Here is an 18,677-nt window from a genome sequence, read left to right on the forward strand (position 1 = left end):
GAACCCTCAGTTTGTTTTTCAGAGTCTATTGTCTCTCATATTTCATCTCCCCCTCTGATTCCCCCCCTTCATTCTTCCCCTCCTGCTATCTTCTTTTTTTTTTTTTCTTAACATATATTGCATTATTTGTTTCAGAGGTACAGATCTGAGATTCAAGTCTTGCACAATTCACAGCACTTACCAGAGCACATACCCTTCCCAGTGTCTATCACCCAGCCACCCCATCCCTCCCACCCCACCCCCCACTCCAGCAACCCTCAGTTTGTTTCCTGAGATTAAGAATTCCTCATATCAGTGAGGTCATACGATACATGTCTTTCTCTGTTTGACTTATTTCGCTCAGCATAATACCCTCCAGTTCCATCCACGTCTTTGCAAATGGCAAGATCTCATTCCTTTTTTTTTTTTAAGATTTTATTTATTTATTTGAGAGAGAGAGAGAATGAGAGACAGAGAGCATGAGAGGGAGGAGGGTCAGAGGGAGAAGCAGACTCCCTGCCAAGCAGGGAGCCCGATGCGGGACTCGATCCTGGGACTCCAGGATCATGACCTGAGCCAAAGGCAGTCGCTTAACCAACTGAGCCACCCAGGTGCTTGATCTCATTCCTTTTGATGGCTGCATAATATTCCATTGTGTATATATATATTATTATATATATATTATATATATACCACATCTTCTTTATCCATTCATCTGTCGATGGACATCTTGGCTCTTTCCACAGTTTGGCTATTGTGGACATTGCTGCTATGAACATCAGGGTGCATGTACCCCTTTGGATCCCTACATTTGTATCTTTGGGGTAAATACCCAGTAGTGCAATTGCTGGATCATATGGTAGCTCTATTTTCAATTTTTTGAGGAACCTCCATACTGTTTTCCAGAGTGGCTGCACCAGCTTGCATTCCCACCAACAGTGTAGGAGGGTTCCCCTTTCTCCGCATCCCCGCCAACATCTGTAATTTCCTGACTTGTTAATTTTAGCCATTCTGACTGGTGTGAGGTGGTATCTCATTGAGGTTTTGATTTGGATTTCCCTGATGCTGAGCGATGTTGAGCACTTTTTCATGTGTCTGTTGGCCACCAAATAGCAGGTTTCTGACATCTCATCATAGTACATGGGTTTGGATTCAAGAGTTTACCAAACTGGAAAATGTTGCAGATCATGGACAAAGTGGTTAGTTGGAAGGAATAGAGCTTCTGAGAGTCTCCAGGTGAGAGGCACTAACCCTTACACAGTGCACGTCGCATTAAGTCCTTGCTATAATGATGGGAACCTGGATTGGAATTGAGCACTGACTTTGGAGTCAGACCTACCAGAGTCTCCACACTCTGCTTGCTAATCATGTGGTATGCGCAAGGCCCTTAGCTCCTCTGAGTTTGTTTCTCATCTATGAAATGGAGATAAAATTAGTATCTACTTCAGAGGTGGTCATATGAGAAAGATTAAATAGTGCTCATAGAGCTTATGGTCCATTGTATTAGAATTCTCCAGAGAAGCAGAACCGATAGGAGATAGATAGATGATAGATAGATAGATAGATAGATAGATAGATAGATAGATAGATGATAGTTGGAGAGGAGATTTATTATGGGGGGATTGGCTTACTCAATTATGGAGACTGAGCCGTCCCACCATCTGCTGTCTGAAAGCTAGAGAATGAACACAGACAGTAGTGTAATTTTCTGAAAGTCGAGAACCAGGGAACCACTGGTGAAAGTTCTGGAGTAAGAAGGCCCTGAATGCTGATGCCCTAGGGCAGGAGAAAAATGGATATCTGAGCTCTGGAGACAGAGAAAACTCCCTCTTCCTCTGACTTTTTATTCTATTTGCCCTCAGGATTGGATGGGTGAGGGTGGATCTTTTTCTCACAGTGTACTAATTTAAATGCTAATCTCTTTGGGAAACACCCTCATGGACAGACACATCCAGAAATAATGTTTTATAAGCTATCGGGGCATTCCATAGTCCAGTCAAGTTGACACATAAAATAAATCATCACAAGTCCACACGTTGTCAACTTGACAGCTCTACACAGCTCCTTAAACCATACTTAGTCTTCAAATAAAGACAATAAAAAGATCATAATTCCACTTAACATGACACAACTGTCCTGTGTATAACTAAAAGCACACTAATCTCTTGCTGGGAAGAGGAGATAAAGTCCTCAAGTAATACTTACTCTTCTCCTGATAACCAGTAACCTGAATACTATGATGTGAAATTAGTAATCCTTAAATACTGATTTGAAGTCAATGTGTCTTATGTTACATAGTAAGGGAGTAAGAGAGGAAAGAAAGCAAAGATATTTGCTTAATATGTGTGTATCCACCCACAGATATATTCATGACAAAATAAGGAGGAAATATCTGTAACAATTACAGTCTTCCTTGTAGTAGCTGGCCACGTGGTCCCAGCTGGTATTTTTACCTACCTTCTTCTCTTCCTCATTCCGTATTCCCTTTGCTCTCAGCAAGCACCTCAGCTGGTGGTGGTGCTTTACCTAGTGGGGTGATCCTAACCTTCATTCCCGAGCATCTGGGCCTGCATTGGGTTGTGTGTCTTTCCAACACAGGACGTGGTAACAACAAGAGACTCGCTGAGGCATCTCCTGTATTCCATACACTTCCTTCCTCCATTAGGGAGTAGCAGTCCTATTTCCCCTTGATGGCCAGCATCAGTGATGCCAGCCAACAGGGAAGTCCCTGCTTGGCCTGTGGATTCAGAGGTGTGATGGGCTCAAAGTGGCTCCATGACAGTCTTAGCTTCCAGTTGCATGGGATCAGTGTTGTATCTCCTGGTGGAAGCATTTCTCCCTCTGGAACTGAGGCATCTCAGTTCTCTGAGATTGTTTCTTGTCTGTAAAATGGAGATGAGATCAGTACCCACCTCAGAGAGGTGGTAGGTGGAGGAAATTAAATAAAACTCATAGAGCCTCTGGCCCACAGAAAGTGCCAAATGCATGTAAATGCTGAATATTGTCATGGCAGTGGAAAGTGGGGCTCAGAGGCATTGAGGGCTTGGCCCCAGTTTTGGGTTAAGTGGTGGAGGAACCTGGATGCGTCAAGAACAAGAGGAAGGTGCTTGGGGCCGTGTGTCCTGAACAGTGTTTGATGGCTGTGGTGGACAGCCAGGCTTAGTGGCCCCGCTTCTTCCCACTATTCTTGTCTGTCTCTTATTAATTTGATTATTCCCTTATTATTGATAACTGACCAAATTCCCAAAAAAAAAAAAAATGAATTGGAGGTGGCTAATAGTTACAGGGAGAAAGATAATAAAAGATAAAGAAATGAAGATATAAGAACAAGAACCAAATGATAGTAAGGGTAACTATTGAAATCCTTTTTAAAAAAAATAGTTTATTTGTGTGTGTGAGAGAGAGCACAAGCAGGGGGAGTGGCAGGCAGAGGGAGAAAGAGACTCCCTGCTGAGCAAGGAGCCGGATGTGGGGCTCGATCCCAGGACCCCGGGATCATGACCTGAGCTGAAGGCAGACAGTTAACCAACTGAGCCACCCAGGCGTCCCTCGAAATTCTTCACTAAGCAATTAGTTTTGAGCTCTCAGAAGCTAAGACAAAAGGGGTACACAACAGTTTATCTCCGCTTGGGGTAGTTGTGGTATTTTAGGCCACCCAACATTTGGGGCCCTTTTCTGTTTGTTTGGGGAATCCTCGACCTCATGGGACCTGGAGGGACGATAGAAGTTGGAATGGCTCACACTCTTTTCTCGGCTACCTTTGCATGCAGGGAGCACAACACCATCAGACTCACCTGCCCCAGAGCCTGAACTGGGACTGGGGATGGCACAGGAACAACGCTGTGACATATGGCTGTGATAAGATCAGGATCTTGCACCTACAGTCACGGGGGTGCTAGTGGCTGTGACAGGTGATCAGTGCTGGGGGGTTTGGTGGCAGAAGGCAGGCTGCTCTGGCTGACACAGTGTCCTCCCCCAACCATTCTGCATCAGGACTGAGGGTGTTGATCCATTCATTCAATAGAGCTTTTTTTTTTTTTCTTTTTAAGGTTTTATTTATTTATTTGAGAGAGAGAGAATGAGAGAGACAGAGAGCACATGAGAGGGGGGAGGGTCAGAGGGAGAAGCAGACTCCCTGCCGAGCAGGGATCCCGATGCGGGACTCAATCCCGGGACTCCAGGATCATGACCTGAGCCGAAGGCAGTCGCTTAACCAACTGAGCCACCCAGGCGCCCCCAATGGGAGTCTTGATCCCACAACCGCGAGATCATGACCTGATCCCAAACCAAGAGTCTGACGCTTAACTGACTGAGCCAACCAGGTGCCCCTCGATAGAGCTTTTTTCCTCCAACTTTTAATTTTGAAAAATTTCAAATCCACGGTGAAATTGAAAGAATACAGTAGACATCCATATATCTTTATTCAGTTTCCACAGCACCACGTTTCCACATTTCAACATTTATGGGCACATACTCTCTCTCCAGACACAAAACACATGTGTTGAACCATTTGAAACTAAGTTGCCCACATCATGACCCTTCCTCTCTAAATACTTTGGCATGCGTCTCCTAAGGACATTCTCTATGTACATAATTCCATTTCCACTCTTAAGAAAATTAACACTTCCATAATATCATCTAATACCCAGTGCTTATCAAATTTCTGCAATTCCCCCAAATGTCTCCTGTATTCATTTCTTTAATATTAGAACAGCCAGTTCCCCTTACAGTGGGAAATGTGGGTACATTTTTCTTTTTTTCTTTTTTCTTTTCTTTTCTTTTCTTTTATTCTTATGTTAATCCCCATACATTACATCATTAGTTTTAGATGAAGTGTTCCATGATTCATTGTTTGTGCACAACACCCAGTGCTCCATGCAGAATGTGCCCTCCTCAATACCCACCACCAGGCTAACCCATCCTCCCACCCCCCTCCCCTCTAGAACCCTGTTTGTTTTTCAGAGTCCATTGTCTCTCATGGTTCGTCTACCCCTCCGATTTCCCCCGCTTCATTCTTCCCCCCCTGCTACCTTCTTCTTCTTCTTTTATTTTTTTCTTAACATATATTGCATTATTTGTTTCAGAGGTACAGATCTGAGATTCAACAGTCTTGCACAATTCACAGCGCTTACCAGAGCACATACCCTCCCCAGTGTCTATCACCCAGTCACCCCATCCCTCCCACCCCACCCCCCACTCCAACAACACTCAGTTTGTTTCCTGCGATTAAGAATTCCTCATATCAGTGAGATCATATGATACATGTCTTTCTCTTTTTGACTTATTTCACTCAACATAATACCCTCCAGTTCCATCCATGTCGTTGCAAATGGCAAGATCTCATTCCTTTTGATGGCTGCATAATATTCCATTGTATATATATATGTGGGTGCATTTTTCAAGTACTTTTAATTTCAGGTACTTTTGATAAGTTCCTTTTCTGCTCAAACCAACCTGAATCTCTTTCTGTCCTGACTCAAACCTGGTCTGGTCCACAGAACTCTCCTTACTGAAGGGGCACTTCCACATGCACAGGGAGATGGTCTTCCCAGAGGCACCAGAAGGAGTGGTGGCTCAGAGAATGGGCTCTGTAGTCAGACTTGGAATTGAGCCCCACCACTAACTGGCTGAGTTAGGGCAAGTTACTTAACCACCATGAAGATCAGCTTCCCAAACTGTGAAAACACACAATAATAATAATAATCTCTACTGAGTGGATGGTTGGCAGGATTCGTCAAGTTCATGGTTGTCAAGGGCACTGAACCATTGTCTGGGTGCCCTGTAAGTGCTGTGTTCCTCAATAATGCGATCCCTTCCCAGTAAGTTCTCCCAATTCTTCTCTCCCTGGGTCACTAGTTCCCTTGGAAAGTAGCCCCTCATGGAAGACATTACTCTAAGACCTATTTTCCACTCTAGGGTGATAGTATCACCTGTCTTCCTCATGAATGGTGGCTTAGAATTTTGATTAAGAAGGAGAAGCAGGTTCTAGAGAATGGTACACTTGGAAGGAACTTCCCAACCTTTAAACATACCAGTAGCTATCATGGACCTCGTGTCTGCCTTAGCCAGACTTGGCATGCCTGTCAGTGCTCCTCGCTACCACTATAGGACGTGGTCATGATCCTCACCGTTCTAGATGCTTAGAGGCAATGAGTAAGCACCAGTTGGCATGAAACCTTCAATCTGAAACCTTCAATCTGGCTGCCAAGCAAAGTTCCTTCCAATAAACCATGTGACTCTCTTCCCAAGGGTAGGTGGGTTCTACTGCATTTGGCTAATTGCTTCCCAAATCATCTATTTTAAAAGTGTGAATGAGGAAGGGGCTCTACTCTGTAGACAGGAGAACTGAGACCTCATTAGCTTTAATTGGGGCAGCATCAGGTCTTCTTTTAGAAAGAGACGGGAGAGGTAATTCTCAGGAAAACACTGAGCTGGCTCTTTGGGCTGCATCATCTGCAATCTGGCACTTTGGAAGATCATGGTGACTAGTAATGGGGAGGGGATTACTGTTGCCCGAGGACACCTGCATTTGCATGGAGACTTCTGAGTAAGGGGGAGAGGTGGGGTTTTTACCTGTTGTGTGTGCAGACCTTGAGGTCATTCATGTCACCTGGCTGACTAGGAAATGAGATCAAGCAAGCTGAGGGTTTTTTAAAGAGCTAGCTTTTTACCTACATGTTATTATGTGTATGGTACATCTGGATGCACAGTTTTCAGACTGAAGATGGTCTTCCCTTTGACCCAGGGTATTCTCCCAGGAAAAGCAGGGGAAACACAAAAAAGTCTTCTTACAGAATATTTTTTTCCCCTCTTTTAAAATGGAATTTAATTGAATAATTTGTTACCTTGTAATGAGGTTGTTAGAAGTGAGGACATCGGAAGTGATAGAGGCATTCCCAGTCAACCAAGGCAAAATGCCTTCTCTCTCAGAGTGTTTTGTTTCTTTCTCATAAGTAACCTTATTCCTCCCCCCCCCCCCAATCCACTTTATATGGATACTTGGAATAAAAACCATTGAAATCAGAGACTGGAGCCCTGCTCACTGCCTTCCTTCCTGGCATCCTATGGTTTTGTGGAACACAGTTTGGGAACCCCTGATATACTCTATTGCCTATTTCTTAAAAATACAGATGCTACACTAGTCATTTTGGTCTACATTTAAAAAATCATCTGTTCCAAATCTTCCATGCAGAAGAATTCCAAGTAATATATGTAGATGCTGTGTTCTTAACAAGGTGCACCCTATCATCCCACTCCTGAAGTGTAGGTTGTATGTGGTGATTTCTTTCCAAAGAGAGGAAGAAAGAGTAACTTCGCAGTAGAGAGACCTGACAAACCTGACCTTGGCCAGGTGATCAAGGTCAATACCAATGGTAATAAGCCATGCTGGTAGGATCTACCCTTGGTGTGACGTGATGAGAATAGCCCTTTACTTCTGTGATTCTCTCCTCAAAAACACAGAGTCCTAATAAAATCATGAAAAAAAAAGTAAGATGAACTTCAACTAGGGACATTCCATAAAATACCTGATCAGTATCTCTCGAATCCATCAAGGTCATCAAAAAGAAGGTAAATCTGGGAAACTGTCAGAGCCAGGAGGAGCCTTAGGAGACATGACAGCTCAGTGGGATGTGGTGCCCTGGGGGGGATCCTGGAGCAGAAAGAGGATGTGGGGCACCTGGGTGGCTCAGTTGGTTGTGTCTGACTCTTAATTTCAGCTCAGGTCATGATCTCAGGGTTGTGAGATCGAGCCACGAGTTGAGCTCTGGGCTCAGTGTAGAGTCTGCTTAAGATTCTCTCTCTCCCTCTCCCTCTGCCCCTCCAGGCTCTTTCTCTCTCTCTCTTAAAAAAAAAAAAGAGAGAGAGAGAGAAAGAGGACGTTAAGTAGAAACGAAGGACATTGAATAAAATCATGGACTTCAGCTAATAATAGTGCATTGATGTTGGTTCATTACTGGTAACAAATGAGCCATACTAACGTTGAATGTTGATAATGGGGGAACTAGGTGAGGGGGCACATGGGAACTCTGTACTATCATTGGCAATGAAAAAAATCCAAAACCATTCTAAAATTAAAAGTTTGTTTAAAAAGTAGGTCTATTCCATGACATAATATTTTCTACTGTAGGAATGGGGTATTTTGATTCAGTCTAGTCCTTTCTGGTCATACAGGGAGACTAAAGGGATTTAAAATACTGTGACAGGGTCTAGACCTTAACTTGTATAATCCATGTCTCACTTCACCAGCTTGGGGTACAGAATAAGGTCACATCTTTTTAAGCTAACGTGTTAATGGGCTCCCATCCTCCTCTGGCTAGCTGGAGAACCTTGTTGTCCCATGCCGGCCTGGCGCTGTCCTCCCTAGGCGGGAGCCCTGCCTCCACCCATCCCTGGGAGAGCCCGGGAGAGCCACCCTGCCAGTGGCATCTGTGTGGCTTTGCTTCAGGCCTGGGTCCCTAGTGGCCTGGGTCCCTAGTGGCCTGGGTCCCTAATGGCCTGGCTACCTAATGGCCTGGGTCCCTAGTGGCCTGGCTGCCTAATGGCCTGGGTTCCTAATGGCCCAGGCCCCTTCAGGTACCCAGCTCTCCAGGCCATGAAAACACAGGCTTCCCAATGGCGATGAGGTCACCTAACCTCTCCAGCCTCAGTCACCAGAAAGCCTTGAGGACTCCAGAATGAAAACATTATCCTTTCCCCTCGATTTCAAGCCTGCCCATTTCCCGCTCCAGCGTGAGCGATATTCCTGCCCCTCCTTCCCCCAGGGGAGCACTTCCCTAGATTTCCTGCTATTTTTATTCTGTCGTGGGTGGAGAAGGTCACTGCTGCCGGGTGGCTCTGTGACTTAGAGAAACGTGGCTCAATCTCTCTTAGCAGACCTGGGAGGAGGCAATGAGATGGGGTGCTCCTTGCAGGGAAGAGAAAGGACTTGGGTTCGGGGCCTGGTTCACCCAGCTCTGTGAGTTTATCATATTTCATCTTCCTGGACCTCGGTTTTCTCATCTGCAAACTGGGGAGAGTGGAGGAAGAACGGGAAGAGTCAAGCCTGGTTGTGAAATGTGTCCTCTGTTCCATCCAGTGGTGTTCGCTGGAGCCCAGGGTCTGGGCTCAGGGCAGCATTCCCTGGTCTGGGGGGTGCCCACTCAGCCTCGGGGATGGGTGGGGAGAGGCAAGCCTGGCTCTGACCCCACCTTAACCCTAACCCCCATTCTGAGGCTTTGTTGCTATTGTTCTCTGAAGTTAGCTTCCAGAGAATACTGTTCCTTAGATGCTCTAAGATCCTTTCCAAGGAACAAGCGGCTCCCTCCCCCACCAGAGAGCACATTCACTAGATGGGGTTAGAATTTACTTTTTTGTTTGCAAAATCCAAGTCTTTTCACTTTTCCCCTGCAAAGGGATGAAAAGGAATCCAGTGCCGGGCAAGTCCCAAGGAAGATGAAAGCAGCTTTCCTGAGGTTCAATTCTTCCCTAAACAATCTTCCTCTTCCCCACCCCCATCCCTCCCCAACTTTCAATGCACCCAAGTGTATATTGTTTTTAAATGTCAAAGAGAAAAAGAAAAAGAAAAAGCAAGAGGGAGGGAAAACCCTCTTGCTCCTGAATGTCACATTCTGGGGAGGGGAGAAGGGAGAAAGAACATGTGGCAGAATTAAAGAGATGCAGATTTTTTTGTCTCCCGGTCCCTATTCAGGTCTCTCCTGTCCCTCCCAATCCCCTCCCCAGGTCGCATTGAAATGTCAAATGCAGCCCTTTGCAGCTGAAAGGGGGGTCCCTGGTGGGAACAGACTGCCCTTCTAACCTGCAGGTCCCAGCTGTTCCCTTGGGCCCTTGTATTTGCTTCTCCCTTTCTTCCTGGCTTTCTCCGGCAGATGTTGTTGGGGATGGAGGGGGTGCAGCGGGGAGTGTGGTGCCTGCCACCCTGGGGTGTGAAGGAGGCATGCTAGGACACCCTCGCCCCTTCTTTCCCCCACCCCAGTTCCTCCAACCTCCAGCTGGCACTCAAAGACATCCTCCCCTGCGGGGCCTTTCCATTTTCCATCCTGGAACAGAAAAGCCAGGGAGAGATGCTCCCTGTGCCCAGAGTGCCTGGCTCTGTCTGGTTGGTTCTGTCCAGGCGCTTGAGAAGAGGTGGAGACACAGCAGAACAATGATGTGCTTTATTGAAAATGTGCACCCTAAGGTTGAGATGGTTTATACTACCCAGCATTGGTGAAGGTGTGGGAAGTGGGTGTTTCCCTAAATTGCTGGGGGAGTGTGGATGGGTTGGGCTTTTTGGTGATACAGATCAGTAACCTTAGAGAAAGTACAAATGCTAGACTGGGTAATTCCAGTTCTAGGGATTTTTTTTCCCAAGAAAACAATTAAGTACATGAGGAAAGAACACAAGGATGTTTGTCCCAGAAGTGCTTACAATGCAGCATGACTGGAAACATCCTGACCTTCTCTCTGTAGGGTTAAGAACAAAATGTTGGCATAGCATCTAGTGGAATAGTATAGAGCTGTTAAAAATGATCCTGTAGCTTTATATTTGCTGATGCGGAAAGATAGCCACAGGAAAACTAAAGGAAATTGCAGATTATAAAATACTATGGGTAGTTCCTTCTTATGTCTTTACACCAAATGATATAGGTGAGTAGAAAAAAGGCCTATAAGGATCGACACCCAGATTTTTATGTCTGGGGTGGTAGGACTATGGATGAAATTCATCATCTTCTTGATAATTTCTAGTGGTTTCTGATTTTTAGACATTCCTGTTATAAGTATTCCTGTTATAATGAGAAAGAAATCAACAAAGTTATTTTTTTGAAAGTCTAAACTAACTCTTGCCCCCTAGGTACTATAATCCTATTTTTTTCTTTATGTTGTGCAAATAAAAACTTTCTAGTAATTAAAATGCTTGCCTTTTAACCCACAAGCAGAATTCTGGCACTTCAGAAACAAAGCAACTGACAACTAATAGGTTGCAAAATAAAATAAAGTTTTATAATTTTTCCTCTGGTCACCTATTTAAACTTGATGGTTCATTAAGTAAAGAATGATCATTATCTCTCCTGTGCTCCAGGCTAGACTACACCTACTTACCCAACTTCTCCTAGATGTCCGTCAGCCTTTCTGCTGATTTGCTTTGTACAGCCACCTCCAACCCCCATAGTAGGATATATCTTTCAATCTGTTTAAAAGAAGACTGTCCTGGACAACCCAGGACATGTGGACATCACAGCAAAACACACCCTTTTTGAATACTCAGAGATTTCTATAAGCCTCCCAGCTTCTCCTGCCCAACATTTCTTCCCAAATGCGCTAAAAGCTATTATTTGAATTCATGCGATTTTGCTCTAAGAGTTAAAATTGGGTCCCTTTCCTAACATGTCTCGTGGTAAGGTAAGGTCTTGGCTTTGGGTATCACATATCATGAAGGTCAAAGTCCTGACTCTTCTCTTCTAAATATAAATCGGTATTTCTGGGAAACATGCTGCAGGATTGACATTCATTTCCAATTTGTGCTCAAGTGGGAGTGGCTAGAGGAAATAAGAGAAGAGATTCAAGGTCAGCACTTTTGATCTCAACTGCCATATTGGAACATTGGAAGCATGGCTTGAATGAGTGGGGCTGACTCTTGGAGCTCATGTTCCTGCCAACCTTGAGCTGGATAGTAGTGAAAGTGGTGAAAAACAGATTCTGTTCAGGAACTCTTGCAATAGGGGGAATGAGACTTCAGTCAAGAATTGGGCTCAATTCTGAATACAGCATGGACAAGTGGGGATTTATAGTCAATGAGCAAAGTGGGGGTTAGTGGATGGAAAATCACTAAGAAGAAACATCAGGGTTAAGGAGGGATTCTTGCTGAAGGTGGGCCAGGGTGATTAGACATCTGCAAATCATGGGCAGTGTGCAATTTGATCAGATACCTACAGTGATCAGTTATCGAGGGTGGGGGATTCTGGCTAAATCGATTTAACAGGATTCTTGCTGGGCAATAGTGAGGCAGACATGGAGTCCAAAAGTTGAGGTCTAGATAAGAAGAAGATTGAGAGGAGCCTGGCTAGAGTTTGATCAAGAAGAGCCTCTCCGTCAACCTTGCTGGTCTGGCCGTCTAAAGATTAACCTCTCACCACGGATGGTAAGGGGGGAGAGAGAAAGCAGAAAAGGGAAAGGCAGACTTTATTTGTGCTTATTCTTCTGCTGGGATGCATGTCAGGGAGGGCTGGCGAGCCGTTTGGGTGACTTTAGCAGCTGTTGGCCATCACTTGCACAGAAGAGCGTGTGTGCTTGTGGATGGATGGCTTTTGGCCATGTCCTTGCTGGGGCCATGTTCCCCAAGGGCCATGGAATGGAAAGAGTTACCAAGGAAAAGCTCTTCATCTCTTGCAAGGAGGCTCATGATGATCCGAGGTCAACCAGCCTCCTGGGTGTCTCCCCGGTATGAGCGCCTGCAGATACAGTTCGGTGTGGGGAAAACAAGAGCTGGAGGTGGGCGAGCGAGAGGCTGCTGCTTCCCTGGCCAAGAACAGCTTTGGGGAAATGAAAGACAGCTGGGTAGGAAACAATGAGGCGCTCTCATGGACGCTTTCACTTGTTAACACAGGCCATGCTAAGCAACAGCTAGAAGGAGCCTTGGGCATCTGTGTCTGGCCAGAGCACAACCCTTTGTCTTTCATCATAAATAAGGGACCTTTTTCTAGGACTTAGATGTATTCTCGAAATTTGTCTTTCGTTAGGGCTTTCGGTTGTCTTTTCTGATTCTCTGCGGTTCTTAGGTCTTTACAATCTTGCAGACGGAGGAAAAACCCATTTCTAGTTTCAGATCCTCAAACTTTGCAAACTTTGTGGCTGATTATAAATGATGTGGTTTGGACTACCATTCTAGCCCTGTGTCATTTTCCCCAGCATCTCAGGCCACATTGATGTCCTTGCTCTTCCCTACGTCATAAGGCTCATTCACATCTTTGTAACTTTACTCCTGCTCGCTCCTCTGCCCGTTCACTCCCTGACTTGCTTACCTCTCAAGCACTTCATCCTTCAGTGGTTATCACAGAGTGTGGTCTCCTCTGTGATACATGTCTGCCTCTATTCACACCTGCTGGAGCATTCATTCTCATGAAATAATTCCATCAGGAGTCGGTGGTCTGACTCCCTGTCTCCTGCTTCTAATGAAGCCCCTAGATCAGTGGTCTCCAAAGTTGTTCAGGGGTGGGACATTGGGAGGTTACTATATTCTTTGTTGGGGGGGGCACTAGGAAATATTAATATACTTGTCTTCATCATGTAAACTAGAAATAACTGATGACTGGAATATACGACGAATGTAAGCTATATAAGATCGCATCCAAGGGAATGTATGTGTGTCCATAAAAAAACAAACAAAAAGCAAATTCTCCAAAATCCAAGCCCTTAAACGAATCATAAGTGTATTCCTCCAAGCTTTTTAAATTAATATTTATTTGCTGATTATGTATTTATTTATTAGTTTGATCCATGAGTGTTCATTAGTAAAAGAAGCAAAAATTGGTGGTAAGTCTTTAAGAAAAAAATTTCTGGAGAGCAACTTAAAATCGAGAACATTTTATCCATTAATCACTACTCAATTCGTACAGCTTAATAGTCTTGCTTAGTGATGGGCTGGACACTGTGCTAAGGGTTTTGCATGGATCATCCCATTTATCCTCACTCTCCCCCAGTGAAGTAGGCATTTCCTTATTTCATCATCCTGACGAAGAAGTGAAGGATTGGTATTAAAGGATACATGTTTTCAAAAAATAAAATCATGACTTGCATATAACATGCAAGCATGTCAAAGATTTTATTTAACTCATTACTTAATGAGAGAAGCTGGAGGGCTTAACAGTGGGTTCAAAGGAGAATCCGCAGACCAGCACATACACTGGCGGTCAGGAACACTGGAAGGCTTTTGAACTCATCGATATTCACTGGGCAGTAATCCATCAATTGCCTTTCCACAGGACATAGCTGTGGTTCTGTGGAAAACTTACAGTGATAAGCATAGGCTTGTCAAGTAGCTTAAAGTCAATGCAAGGTGTCTAGGCGTAACTCAGAGGATACACGAGGCAGAACACCCAGTTATCTTTTTCTGCCCATTTCAAAGTCTTTCCCAGGTGCTCAGGGGGTTACAAAAAGTAAGGGATTAGTTTAAGGTCAGGATGAAAATCCCCGAAACCCAGAGCCAGCGTCCCTCACAACTGCCCCGTTGCTACAAAAGTTTTAAGAACAACCAGATCAGGGGCACCTGGGTGGCTCAGTCGTTAAGCGTCTGCCTTTGGCTCAGGTCATGATCCCAGGGTCCTGGGATGGAGCCCCGCATCGGGCTCCCTGCTCCATGGGAAGCCTGCTTCTCCCTCTCCCACTCCCCTGCTTGTGTTCCCTCTCTCGCTGTGTCTCTCTGTCAAATAAATAAACAAAATCTTTAAAAAAAAAAAAAAAAAAAGAGCAACCAGATCAGCTCTTTTTTGGAGTCGCTATTCTGCTATTGTTTGATTTCTCTTATGTACATATTCTTCTGTGTAAAAACACTGCACTGTGTACGTTTAAATTTTAGGAAATACAAGGAACTGCCACTTATTGAGTTGTTAATAGGACAAGCGCCTGAGTCCAATATCTCACTTTATCTTAACAACATTAAGGGAGGTATTAGTAACCCTCATTTTACTGATGAGCCAGTAGGTTGAGAGAGATTCTCAAAGTTGCAAGGCTAACGTTGTGGAATTGTGATTCAAACACACGCCCCTCCTTTTTTTTTTTTTTTTTTAAGATTTATTTATTTATTTATCAGAGAGAGTGAGCATGAGCATGCACAACAGTGGGAGCGGCAGGCAGAGGGAGAAGGGGAGGGAGCAGGGAGCCCAATGCAGGACTCGATCTCGATCCCAGGACCCTGGGATCACGACCTGAGCCAAAGGCAGACGTTTAATGTACTGAGCCACCCAGGCATCCCCACATGCCCCTCCTAACCAAGGCCCCTACTCTTCTAGCTGAAAAGGAAGGAAGGAAGGAATTTGCATCCTTCCCACCTCGGTGGAGGCTGCATCATTTGCTGTGGGGGTGTCATACTGTGGCCTGGGGGATGCTTCCAAAGAAGACAGGATTGAAAATAAACCACTTTTTTTTTTTTTTTTTTTTTGGTCCTCTGCTCAGTAGACCCAAATTTGTCTGTGTTCAGCAACCTCAAAGTGACACATGTTCTGCGCCCAGCCATGACTCCTGCCAATCCTCAGCTATTGAGGAAGACATTGATTTTGGAATGGTGGGGTGTTTTTTCAGCTGCGCACAGGCTGGTTTAGCAGGACAAAGTAATTCTCTTAAGGCGTTAAGAGTATTCTTAAAATGCGGTAAGCTGCGGATTGCACGACATCAGCTACAAGCCATCCTCCCCCCCAACCCTCCCTCCCCTGCCCAAGAAATTGTGCAGTATTTTCCAGCACTCACTAGGCCATACCCTGGGGCTGACATTTATGAAGCTGCCCACGGAGACTTCCTTCAGGTTCTCTAAGCACGGCCCCTTCATCCTCTTCATCAGAATGACCTGATGTTTGTATAAAATGCAGTTTTGTCAACAGCACTCGAGACTTAATGAATCAGAAACACAAGGAGGTGAGGGCTGAACGTGTCTATTTTCAAGATCCATCCTAAGAGATTTTGGGGACCCCACAAGTATAAATTCTTGGGCTCTGGATTCGGACTGGCCTGAATGTGATACCAGCCACACTGTGTGATATGGGCAAGTTAATTCAGTGCTTGAAGACTGGTTTTTCTCATTTGAAAAATGGGGATAATTATAGTGGTGAAGAGTGAATGAGATAATCCACGGGAAGCATTTGGCACAGGGCCTGGCACCGGCTATGTTCCCAGTGTCAGCTATTAACGTATTTCATTGATTCTAAGACGCTCTCCCCCCCACCCCATATTAACATCTCTGAAATCGGTCTGCTTCTTAAAATTGATGGCATGTCATGGTCTCAATGGTGGTATTTTTTCCTTCTTAGTGGTCTCTAAAACAATGGTGCATCTTACAATAGATGATGTCTCACACCAGGCAATACGGGGTATCTAAGGGCTCCTGGGGCACGGTGTTGTGATCACAAGGTCTCCTGGAGGAGTGCTGGAATTTGGGGAATCTCGGGTCTCTGGAAGTGGTGCTCATCTTCCCATTGGCCCCTGCACAGGAGGGTCAAATGACAGCTGAATAAAAATGACGAGGGGGCTCGCCCCTCTCTGGAGGAATCTCCACGGTTTCAGTCTCCCCTCTTGGGGCCATGTTTCCTTTTTAGGACACTTCGAACCAGGACAGCTTGAACTGGGTGGGGCGGGAGAGGTGGGGGCACTGCTCATCTTGTTCTCTGCCCCCCATTTCCAAATCTGTCTTGTTGGATTTCTCTAGATCTCTTGGCTTCCACGGCCTTTCTTTTCCTTTGGGTCCTCTTTTCAGGGAAGGATTTTGAGACCAAACCCAGGGTGCAGAAGGAGCCAACAAAATCCAGAACACGGCTTGACCCAAGATAGCAAATCAGGGAGAGAGCCACTCCCCTCCTCCCAGGGACCCCTGCTGTGCTCATGGTTTCTTGTCCTCTCAGCTGTGTGACCAAAATGGGATTTGGCAGCAAGATCATGATGGGAGAACGTTTGCTTCTTGGTGTTGTTTTTAAGGTGATCTATACGAAGGAATCGGCTTGAGGAGTGGTTGGCTTCCTTAGAAAAACCACCATCTGGGTTTTGATTTCATATTTACTATTTTAAACCCTTTCGATTAAACACCTTCCCCCCCTCCTTGGGGTTTCCTGCCTGGGGGAGTCTTTCTTCAAGGATCCCTTCCTTTCCTTCCCAAACCCTGGGACAAACATTTGTTTTTCTCATATATTCATCAAGGCCCAGAGCCTTCAGAAAGTGCTGAGGAGCTCAGTCATGGCATGGGAACCTGGTGCCTGCCTTGGGGGTGGGGGTGGGGGGTTAGGGGAGGACGTTTCACTGAGAACAGTGCTTGGCAGGCTCACTTCCTGCCCCACGTGGGCATTCACCATGGAAAGCTGGGGAGGGTGGTCTTGGCACATTTGCCAAGCCCATTGGAAGCCCTCAGTTTTGCGAGGGAAAGGGACTTTCTCATGGGTTTTCCGCTCCAAGAGTATCAATCAGCCTCAGAGAAACACAAGCGAGGCAAGAAGTGGTTTCCTAGCAGGAACAGTGATTACAAAGGCCACCGGCGGGCTTTGTATCTTTTGTTCCCACTGGCGCCTCGGTCAGAATTTTAGGGTCGCCCAAGTGCAGCCTTGGCTTGCCTGGGTCTGCCGATCCTGGAAGTCAGGCCGGAGAGAGGAAGGAGAAGGTGCCCAGAGGAGCAGAGAGAGCCCAGCTCTGAAGTCTTCCCCGTGACTCCTCTCCTTCTCTCTTGCATGATGGATGGCTTTCTGCAAATCTCAGGGTGCTGACCCTTGATGTGTCAACAGGGAACGATCAGACCAATCTTGCGGGGTTGTGAAATTTATGTGGGTGTCACAATCAGCTGGGCACTAAGTTGGTGCCCCCTAAAGATCACTCCCTGCCTGCACTTTTACCTTCCCTCTTTCCTTGGAGGGTAGAATTCCTATCTCATGTCATTTACATGATTTTGACACATTAGTCAAAGCAGGGGAACGGAGGAGAATTTAAACAAGGAGGAAGAAAGTAATGTCGCTCCCCTCTCCCCCACCTCTACCCCTACCCCGTTTACCTCCCCACCAAAACTTGTTGACGCTTTGCTTGGATTATTGGGCAGAAGGTGCACAGATGTGACTGGTTACCACATTTCCTTGCCTGAAGCTGCCTCCGCTGGACCCCGCCCTGCTGTCTGTTTCTTGCTCAGCGGAGCTGTGGGGTGCGGGGTGAAAGGACCCTTGCCAAAGTGAAGAGTTTTATCTGGCTGCCTGACAGCTGTGAGAAATCCTGATTGACAACAGGGCAGAACCCAGGCAGGGAGCTGGGAGGATGGCACAATGTGAAGAAGCCCTAAGGCGGGAGACAGGTCCCCACGTGTGAGTTTTGAGAGGCACAATTGGTTTCAGATAGATTTCATTCTCATATTAGAAAGGAATGCTTCTTTAATATGGGATCCGAAAAATATCTCAGACTATAATGAAGGCAGAGAATGACCTGTATAGGTTCGATGACCCGCGGCCGGGTGGAATATGTGGGCTTTGCGCTAATAAGAGTAATTGAATTTATAGCAATGGCTGTGTGCTGTGAATGGCTCTTGGAAGCCAGCAGCTTCTGGGGAAGAGATGCAAAGGGTTTCTAATATGCAAATGACGCTGGGTAGGAAACCCCCAGGATAAAAAAGTCGCAGGAAGCTCATTCATCATTTTTATACAGGTGGATTCCTAGACTGATTTTGAGATTTCATCAGTGTGCAAATTAATTAAGCTATTAAAAGGTGATGCACAAGCATGCACAGGCATCTTTGGCCTTCTCTGGCAAGGAACACACTGCTTTGGGTCTAATTGTCAGAATAATTATTTTCTCCCCTGCAAGCTCCTGGAAGAAAATTAAGCACAGTGCATTGGTGTGCTTTTAATTATCCACAGGATCTGAGGATGGGGGCTACATGGGATATATTTTTATGAACTATCTAGATTTGTATATGTGTAAAAATACCTATTAATCCTTCCCACCCGGATTCATTTATTTTAAGCAAATCATGGTGGCCAGATATAGGTTTG

The sequence above is a fragment of the Mirounga angustirostris genome, unplaced genomic scaffold, assembly GCF_029215605.1.
Source record: "Mirounga angustirostris isolate CCGP_5_RB_7025 unplaced genomic scaffold, mMirAng1.0.hap1 SCAF_9, whole genome shotgun sequence".
Lineage (NCBI taxonomy): Eukaryota > Metazoa > Chordata > Mammalia > Carnivora > Phocidae > Mirounga > Mirounga angustirostris.